Here is a 9,885-nt window from a genome sequence, read left to right on the forward strand (position 1 = left end):
ACTCCGCAACCCATGGACTGCAGCTCACCAGGCTCCCTGGTCCATGGGATTTTTCCAGGCAAGAGTACTGGAGTGAGTTGCCATTGCCTTCTCTGACAGAAAGAACTGGCAACTTCCAATTTGACCCTGGATACAGGTGTGGGGAGAGTTTTCAGGCAGATAAAAGGCAGGATACCGCCTGACTCTGCTTTTCTCTTCCCCGCTCTTGTCTCCATCAGAGAGACCAGTGGGAATGGCATGGTCATCAGAGGGCTTTGTCCTCGGCCTCTGGCCTGTGCCTGCACTCAGCTCCTACACATCCCTTTGTGCTGGCCTGCTCCAGCCTCAGCAGACCACTCCCCACTGGTGGACAAACCCCACAGGCCCCTGTCCCCTCCCTTTTCTCCTGCTTTCCTCAGGCTGGAGCACCTTTCTCTCTATACTCATCCTCCAAGGCTCAGCTCACACCCATCTCCTCCGTGGTGCTGCCCTCTCAGAGGTCTCCAGAGCACTGGCCATCCTGACACCGTGACGCTCACACAGCCATTAGCACAGTTGGTTTGTTGTGTGTGTCGTTCCCTCTCACACAATAGACCGCGAGCCACGGAAATCAAAGGGCTGTGTCCTATTTACCCCCAACCTATCCAGTCCCCGACACAGGAGCTGCCATTTGAGATCCCGTGCTTTCCTTCTGCTAAAATCCTGATCCCAGATTTCTTACCTTCAGATCACCCTCCTTTCCTTTTCCCCACATGCACATGCAGGATGTGATTGCTGGGAGGACTAAACAACAACCTTTCATGAGTGCAGGTTCCCACAGCACTATTGCCAGGATACACTCCATTTCACGGCCCAGGATGCCCATGTGGAGGTCCCAGGGTCACAGCCATGGGGGTGCCATCTCCTGCATGCTAGAACACCTCTCTGAAGAGCTCAAAGAGGAGAGCTGTGGGTTTCCTTGCAATTTAAGAGTCTTATCAGAACACATTCATTCAGAAATTAGCAACAGCCCATGATGTAATGGGCTTATGACCCCAAAGAAGATACTCTGTTTAGGAAATACCATGCATCCAGGTTACTGACAGCTTGGGCAACATGGGCTCAGTCAGGGACCACAGAGAGCAGCTCTAGTTCATTTAGTCCATCAGTTGAGATGAACTGAGTTTTGCCTATATTCAAAACGGATAACCAACAAGGACATATTGCACAGTACATGGAACTCTACTCAATGTTATGCAACAGCCTGGATGACCGGAAAGGGGTGAATGGCTACATGTATATGTATGGCCGAGTCACTTCCCTGTTCACCTGAAACTGCCACAATATTGTTTATAGGCTACACCCCAATACAGAAGTTTAAGGTCTGAAAATAAAATAAGATTTTACAGTGGAGAAAAAAAAGATGGGCAGAGTTTGCCTAGAGTAACACACAACCTCATGATTTTAGTGACTTACCAGGACGGAGGTTTAGTTCTCAGACTTTGTACCATTGCAGGTTTTCAGGGGGCTCTGTTCCAGGTTGTCATCCTCAGAGACCCTGGCTCCACCCTCTGGGATGTCGCCAGTTCTCACAGCTGGGGAAGAACACAGCAGAACATCTCACACCAGCAGATCACTGCGCCGACCCAGAAGCGAGATGCGTCCCGTCTGTCCAAAGCCCACTGCCCTGTGTAAGCCTACCGCACGCCCAGAGGACGACCAGACACACTGCAGGGCATTTGGGCACGATGGTGCTTTGCACTAGACTCAGGAAACTACTCTTGCATCTGTCTGCCAGGTCTTACACTCCATCATTTCCTGGATAATCTGGTTTACAGAGTGATAGGATATTGAGTGTCTCTGAGAGTCACTAATTCTCTCCCCAGTTTTACTCCTCCTGAGAGGCAGGATATGCCATGGAAGGTGCCCCGGCCTGGGAGTGAGGATCCAGGTTTGATTCTTGCCCTTGTTCACTTTTTCCTGTTTGACCTTGCTTGAGTTTCTCCTTATGTGAAATGGAGCTATTCAATATATATGATCTCTGGTACTCTGTACCATCTCCAAAACATTCCCTCATCTTTCTAGGAACTTCCAACCCAGGTAAATATCATGTCAGGTTTGTTGGCTGGTAAATCTATATTGAACAATTTCATACTAATTTTAAGCTTCAGACATGATTTTAAAAGGAAGGTGAGGGGCACAAGAAGAAGAAGCTCCTGTTACAATGTCCCAGAAGTGCCCATATGTGAATTCCTACGTCACTCCTCCTCACTGTGATGGCAGAGCCGGTGAGTGTGGGCTTTGGAGTCAGACTGCCAAGCCCAAGTCTGAGTTCTGCCATGTGCTAATGGCGTTCACAGCCTCAGCCTCCTTACCTGTAGAAATAAGAGTAGCATTTTCTCATGGGATGATTTTGAGGATCCAGTGAAAGGTCTTAGCACAGAGCTTAGCACAGGATGAGTGTTCAGTAATCCCAGGGATGGGGGAGCCTGTTGGGCTGCCGTCTCTGGGGTCGCACAGAGTCAGACACAACTGAAGCGACTTAGCAGCAGCAGCAGCAGTCGATATTATAGTATCATTATGTTGCCTTCTCCCAGCAGATATTCTGGTTTCTCTATGTTTAGAAAAGATTTTATGAGAATAGTCAACATGCTAGATGGATTCTCCTTGCCTCCTACCTGTTGGCCCAGTGACCTTGGTATCAGCAGGTGGCTGAGCAGATGACAGGTGTGGTGACCCAAGGCTTGGGAGAGCAGAGTGAGGGAGTGCTGAGTTTATTACCAGCAGACACACTGTGCTGGGGTGGGCCAGGATAGCGGCCCTGAACCCCCAAGGCCCAGTCTCCTGGTCCCCTGCCACATAGACATCTCTCCTGCTCCCTGCCCTCAGGGACCTCGCAGTCCCTGCCCAATTTAAAGTTCAGACTCTGCAATGACACAGGTTTGCAGACTTGGCATGATGGGGCTTCAGAGACCCTAGGTTACTTGTGGTGCCCCAGAAGGGCCTGGCTGGGTGAGGTGGGCACAGGAGAGACCCTGGACAGGAATCTGAAGACCGGGTCTCACTGCAGCCCTGCTCCTTGGACCTGAGGCTCAGGGGCTGTGACCCTGTGTCCTTCAGATGGGCGTCCTGGACTTTGAAATGGAGTGTGTCCTTGCAAGAGTACTGTGGGAACCTGCACTCATGAAAGGTTGTTGTTATAGTTTAGTTGCTAAGTTGTGTCTGAGTCTTATGGGACCCGTGGATGGTAGCCCACCAGGCTACTCTGTCCATGGGATTTCCTCCACAGAAATACTGGATTGAGTTGCCACTTCCTTCTCCAGGGGATCTTCCCAATCCAGGGATTGAATCTGTGTCTCCTTTATTGGCAGGTGGGTTCTTTACCACTGAGCCATCAGGGAAGGTTAAGGAAAGTGAATTGCTATACAGGGTGAGGCCTGGACACTTGTGACAGACGTGGAGTCAGGGGTTTAGCTGGTTGTGTGAGTTTCTGCAGGTCCGCTTTTCTGTTTCCCTTCCCATGCCATTCTCTTTCCTTCACAAGAAACAATGACAGCTTGACACAGCTCAGGGACTAAAGAATAGCCTTAAACAACACAGCAGCAGTTGCAGATTTTCCTGTTATACTATGATTTGTCTCTTGGAATATTTTTCAAGAGCACAGGTCAAAATAAAATATTGGAAGATTGTCACCACTTATTCTCCAGGTGCTCAGGACTGGGGCCGTCTTGCCACCCTGTGGATGCCCCAAACATGCTCTCTCCAGTCCTCCCACCTCCTCCAACCTGCTTGTCTCATCTTGCCCATCTCTCAGAGTGTCTCTCACGGTGGTGCGATATCCACCCAAACAACCCAGAAGCTCAAGCACCAAACCACAGTCTCCTCCTTCCTCAGCCATCTCTGCCATCAGCCCAATGTCCCCAAGAGGTGTCAGCTCCGCGCTCTCTGCCTGACCGCACAGCTGGGTCAGGCTCCATGGGTGCTTCCTCACTTCCTGCCCTTGGGCATGGGCTCTTCTCCTCTGTGCTCCATGTGGAGCCATGTGATCTTCCATTTCTTAAAAATAATACTATCTTTTAAGTTCAAAGTCATGTTCATTTTAGAACTATTGAACAATGTTGGAAAGAATAATTAAGAAAACAGTATTTATCTGTAATCCCATCTCCTAGAGGAAATAATTGTCAGCTAATATTTTGTCCTAGTTTTCTAGATACATACTTATTCATATATCCTAAGAAAAATACCTTTAAAATTAGGATTATACTGAGTACAAAGTTACATGTACTACTTTTTTCTATTAATTACAGTGTGAGCATTTCAAATTATCAAATATTCCTCAAAAAGTAAGATTTCTAATAGCTGTGTCACAGTCTATCATTGGGCTCCATCAGGATTTATTTCAACATTCCGCTATGGTTGCCCTTTAAGAGTTACCAATTTTTGTTACCACAAATAACTCTGTGATTAACATCCATATATATGCTTTACATAAATCTTTGCACCTCTAGTAATTTTCTCAAAGAACTCCTAGAAGTAAAAGTGTCAGGTCAAAAGGTATGAAATTTAAAATCTCTTGATTCATACCCATAATTTAAATAGCTGGGATTCAGGACACAGTCAGCAGAGCACAGAAGGCCCTGAAGAGGGAGACAGAGCTGAGAAAGACCCTGCCCAGGAAGGAGGGATCAGAAGGGGCTTTCTGGAAGGGGGCTGGGGTGGAGGCATTGAGTGAGGATTGAATGTGTGGTCATAATGCTACGATGCTGGGGGACTGGTCTCTGTGGTCCCCAGTGTCCATATTGCATTCCTCACCTGTGATTTCCATCACCCCATCTGATCCCCAGCCGGGAAAGCTCTCAGAACTCTGGCATAGTGCCTAGCCTGGTGTGTGATAAGTGTCCAGTATATGTTACCTAAAGGTCCAGAGGTGTTTGGACATGAGAGACAACAGCAAGGGGGTGACAGAAGCATAGGAAAGACTGATATTCATGAGGGACCTGTGTCTGGAATGTGTGTGTGGGTGGAGTGGGGTGGAGATAAGCAGCCAGTGATGAGGTTGGGCAGGTAGATGGGATCTGGCTTTTATCCTAGGAGAGATGATCAATGGTGACATTTGAGGGATTTAAGCAGATGAGTAGTAATATTGGACTGGTGTGGTTTTTGTCTTCTTTTCTAAGACAGGTTTTTTCTTTTTTTTTTTTTAGTTAGTGCAGAGGGTGGATGTTAGAGTCTGGCACAGCTGTTGCACTATCTGAGAGAGAGAGGTGATAGTGGCATCAGAGGAAGGAGAGGACTGACCAGGAGCTGCTGTGAGGTGGATGCTCTGGGCCGTGCTGATGGATTGGATGTGGGGGGTGGTGAGTGTCAGATATATACCTCTCTGATGACTGCCCGGTGTCTGGCTTGATGACTTAGGGAGTGCTGGTGCTGTTCCCTGAGAGGGTGACAGACCTTTGGGGGCAGAGGGATGAGTTCAGCTGTGGGTAGTTTAAGTGTGAGGTGACTTTGGGGTTCCTGGAGGGGAAGGGCCAGCAGGAAGACCTTGCGGGGAGAGCAGCTGGACCAGGTCTGGAACCCTGGTCTCCTGGCTCCACAAATGGTGGTTCCTTGCTGTCTCCTGACTTGTCTCGGTGACTTCGTGGAAGGCAGGGCGTGGCCACGAGATACTGCTGCTCCCCACTCGTGTCCATCCACATGTTCAGACTAAGAGCCTGACTGTCTGGAGCAGCACAGGATCCAGTCCCCAGGTGTGACAAGTGACGGCTTCTGAGTGACAGTTCAGTTCAGTAACCCTCTATCGGGAAAGCTCTGTGTGAGCTGAGGAGACAGGACCCCACAGAGTCCTGCCCTCGTAGTACCCACATTGTTGTGAAATATCATGGATGCAAAGGAGACAGGGATAGATACCAAGGGAAAGGTTCCAACAAAGTGCTGTGGGACGCAAAGGAGTGAACCCCTATAAAGGGCCAGGAAAGGCTGTATCAGAGAGATGGTGTCGAAGGTGCCTTGAAAGAAACTCCCAGGTCTCCCCAGAGAACAGCATGAGCAACAAACCAAGATATGACACCTTATAGACACTAGCGAGGGGTCGACTGTGTGAGAGGTGAATGGAATATCGGGCTGACAGTGTGGAGAGCCTGGTTTTTGAGTTCTGAGGACTCAGCTGAAGAATGTGGTCTTCCTGCTCTGATGATGGGGAGCAAACATAGTTTCTTTGGTGGCGAATGAGCCAGGATCTGGACAAAGTGTCAGGACCAGTGTGAGTGATTAAGGCTTTGTTGTGGAGAACAGCGCTTTCATTCGTGGGAGCTGCAGGAGAAGCCTGTGCCACGCTCGGCCTCTGCACTTGGTGTCGCGTCTGAAGCTGCTCTCGGGTGGCGTGAAGGGGCAGGTGGGGACAGACCACCACCCAGGAAGACATGCTGGAACCCGTGTCTGGCCCTCACTGCCTCGGACTCAGTGACACTGGTGACCCGCGGGAGGAGCTGGCACTCTCTGCATTGGAGCTCCCTTTGCTCGGGCCTCAGAGCGGGTGCAGGTGGCCTGGCAGGAGCCCGAGGGGCTGCACTGACAGCAAGTGAGGGCTCCAGCACCTCAGCGCGGCCTTGCCTCTGCCTTTCCATCTCTTCCAGATTCTCTCATGCTCAACCTGAACCCAGAACCTGAGAGCAAAGGAAGCTCTTGGAGGGCCAGTGGAAACCTAGCTGGATACTCCAGTCCAGAGTCACACAGGCCAGCTAACCAGTGCCTCCTGGGTTGATTAACCTGGAAGCAGCCAGTGAGGCACAGCTGGCCAGAGAATGGAAGCTCTAGAAACCTCTAGTAGCTCCTGTGTTGACTGTAGGGTAGTGTCATTGTCACCAGGGTCTTCAGGAATTCCTCAGTCCTCCCCCTCCTTCTAGATGTGGGGTAGGTGGGCATCCCCAGCTCTTGGTGTCAGCGCTGGCCTGTACCTCACATTGGGCAATGAAGTGGAAGTGGAAGGAAGAGGTCATTTCTGAGTGGAAGCTGCAAGAATCAACACAGCCTCTATCATCTTCTCTTCTTATGCCATTTGACCAGCATGTGCCATATGGTAGATGCTTTGTCATCTTGAGGCCCGCAGGATGATAAAGATGAATTAGATCCTCCATCCAATCTCTGATGGACCTGCAGCATAAGCAAGAAAAAGAACCTTTGTGTTTTTAAGCCTCTGCAGTTATGAAGTCACACCACAGTATAACTAGTTCCCAGGTGGTGCTAGTTGTAAAGAATCCCCCTGCAATACAGGAGACATAAGAGATCTGGGTCAGGAGGATCCTCTGGAGTATTCTTGCCTGGAGAATGCCATGGACAAAGAAGCCTGGCGGACTAGAGTCCATAGGTTCCCAAAGATTTGGACAGGACTAAAGCAACATCTGCTGGATCATTGTAAAAGCAAGTGAGTTCCAGAAAAACATCTATTTCTGCTTCATTGACTATGCCAAAGCCTTTGACTGTGTGAATCACAATGAACTGTGGAAAATTCTGAAAGAGATGGGAATCCTAGACCACTTGACCTGCCTCTTGGGAAACCTATATGCAGGTCAGGAAGCAACAGTTAGAACTGGACATGGAACAACAGACTGGTTCCAAATAGGAACAGGAGTACGTCAAGGCTGTATATTGTCACCCTGCTTCTTTGACTTATATGCAGAGTACGTCATGAGAAACGCTGGGCTGGAGGAAGCACAAGCTGGAATCAAAATTGCTGGGAGAAATCTCAATAACCTCAGATATTCAGATGACACCACCCTTATGGCAGAAAGTGAAGAGGAACTAAAAAGCCTCTTGATGAAAGTGAAAGAGGAGAGTGAAAAAGGTGGCTTAAAGCTCAACATTCAGAAAACGAAGATCATGGCATCTGGTCCCATCACTTCATGGGAAATAGATGGGGAAACAGTGGAAATGTGGCAGACTTTGCTTTTGGGGGCTCGAAAGTCACTGCAGACAGTCATTGCAGCCATGAAATTAAAAGACGCTTACTCCTTGGAAGGAAAGTTATGACCAACCTAGATAGCATATTCAAAAGCAGGGACATTACCATGCCAACAAAGGTGCATCTAGAGAAGGCTATGGTTTTCCAGTAGTCATGTATGGATGTGAGAGTTGGACTGTGAAGAAAGCTGAGTGCCAAAGAATTAATGCTTTTGAACTGTGGTTTGGAGGAGACTCTTGAGAGTCCATTGGACTGCAGGGAGATCCAAACAGTTCATTCTAAAGGAGATCAGTCCTGGGTGTTCTTTGGAAGGAATGATGCTAAAGCTGAAACTCCAGTACTTTGGCCACCTCATGTGAAGAGTTGACCCATTGGAAAAGACTCTGATGCTAGGAGGGATTGGGGGCAGAGGAGAAGGGGACAACAGAGGATGAGATGGCTGAATGGCATCACTGACTTGATGGACGTGAGTTTGAGTGAACTCCAGGAGTTGGTGTTGGACAGGGAGGCCTGGTGTGCTGCAATTCATTGGGTCGAAAAGAGTCGGACATGATTGAGTGACTGAAGCGAACTGAAAGCAACTGAGCACACACACACCTGCCTGATGGACTTAGAGAACAACGGGAAAGCCAGACATTTTCCTGGAGAGGAGATCTCCCCTCAGCAGAGCTATGGTGGCAGCTTTCACTTCTGCGTTCCTTAGGCTGTAGATGATGGGGTTCAGCGAGGGGGTCACGACCCCATAGAACAATGCAATAAGCTTATCCAAGTTGAGTTCCTTGGCTTTGGGCTTGAAGTACATGAAGGAGAGAGTTCCATAGAAAATCACCACCACTGTGAGGTGGGCAGAGCAAGTAGAGAAGGCTTTGTGCCGGCCGGCAGCAGAGGGCACCCTTAGGATGGCAGTGAGGATGAACACGTAGGACAGGAAGATGAGCAGCAGTGGGGCCAGCGTCAAGACAGCTGAAGCCACCATTAATAGCAGTGCATTGAGAGAGATGTCCCCACAGGCTAGTTTTAGCACTGCCAAGATCTCACAGAAAAAGTGGTTGATGATATTGTGGCCACAGAAGGGGAGGCTCCAGGTGAGATTGGAATGGAGAAGGGAGTTGGCCAAGCCCGCCCCCCCAGCTCAGCGCCACCATCCACATGCTCGTGTGCCAACTCATGAGCTCTGAGTAGCGAAGCGGCTGGCAGATGGCCACGTACCGGTCACACGCCATCATGGCCAGGAGCACGCACTCCGTGGAGCCCAGTGCCAGGGTCAGGTACATCTGTAGGGCACAGCCAGGGAAGGAGATGGTGCTTTGGGCTTCCAGGAAGTTGACCAGCATGAGAGGCACGAAGGAGGACGTGCCAGAGATGTCCATGAGGGCGAGGTTGCTGAGGAAGAAGTACATGGGGGTGTGCAGGCGAGGGTCCAGCATGTTCAGCCCGATGAGGAGGGCGTTCCCCAGCACGTTCACGGAGTAGATGCCCAGGCAGAGCACAAACAGGACCATCTCTAGGTTGTGGTGGTCGTGTAGCCCCAGCAGGACAAACTCTGTCACGACCGTCTGGTTTGCCCCATTCGTCTCACTCTCCATCCATCTCATTCTCCCTCTTTTCCCCTCTGCACCATGAAGGTGTTGGATTAAGCACCAGTGGGCCTGGGAGCCAAGCAACGTGGATGTGTGACCTGGGACGGGTCAGCCCTGCCTCTGGAACTCAGTTTCACCATCGGTACAATGAGAGTGTGGACTTCAGGTCTGCAAGCCAGCCCCCTCAGTTCTGTGGTTCTGGTGTAACTTAAAGGAGATGGGGTCCATTCTAATCACCTAGTCTCTTCTCTCTTTTCCCCAGGAGGGCTCTGTGGAGACAATAGACTGGTATTCAAGTTCCCCATACTCCTTTTGAATCTACAGTGTTCTTGGGTGTTAAGAGGAAGCACGTTTACTGGGTTATGACTTCATGTGACTGAATGATGCCCA

General features: G+C 49.8%; 1 pseudogene; it reads right to left on the minus strand.

Annotated features, from left to right (window-relative positions):
* Positions 1–8,525: 8,525 nt before the first annotated feature.
* Positions 8,526–9,510, minus strand: LOC147367137 (olfactory receptor 2S2-like; annotated as a pseudogene).
* Between the last annotated feature and the right edge of the window lie 375 nt (positions 9,511–9,885).

Source organism: Bos grunniens, chromosome 8 (assembly GCF_055505025.1).
Source record: "Bos grunniens cultivar Pamir isolate PY7600 chromosome 8, Bosgru_T2T1.0, whole genome shotgun sequence".
NCBI classification, from domain to species: domain Eukaryota; kingdom Metazoa; phylum Chordata; class Mammalia; order Artiodactyla; family Bovidae; genus Bos; species Bos grunniens.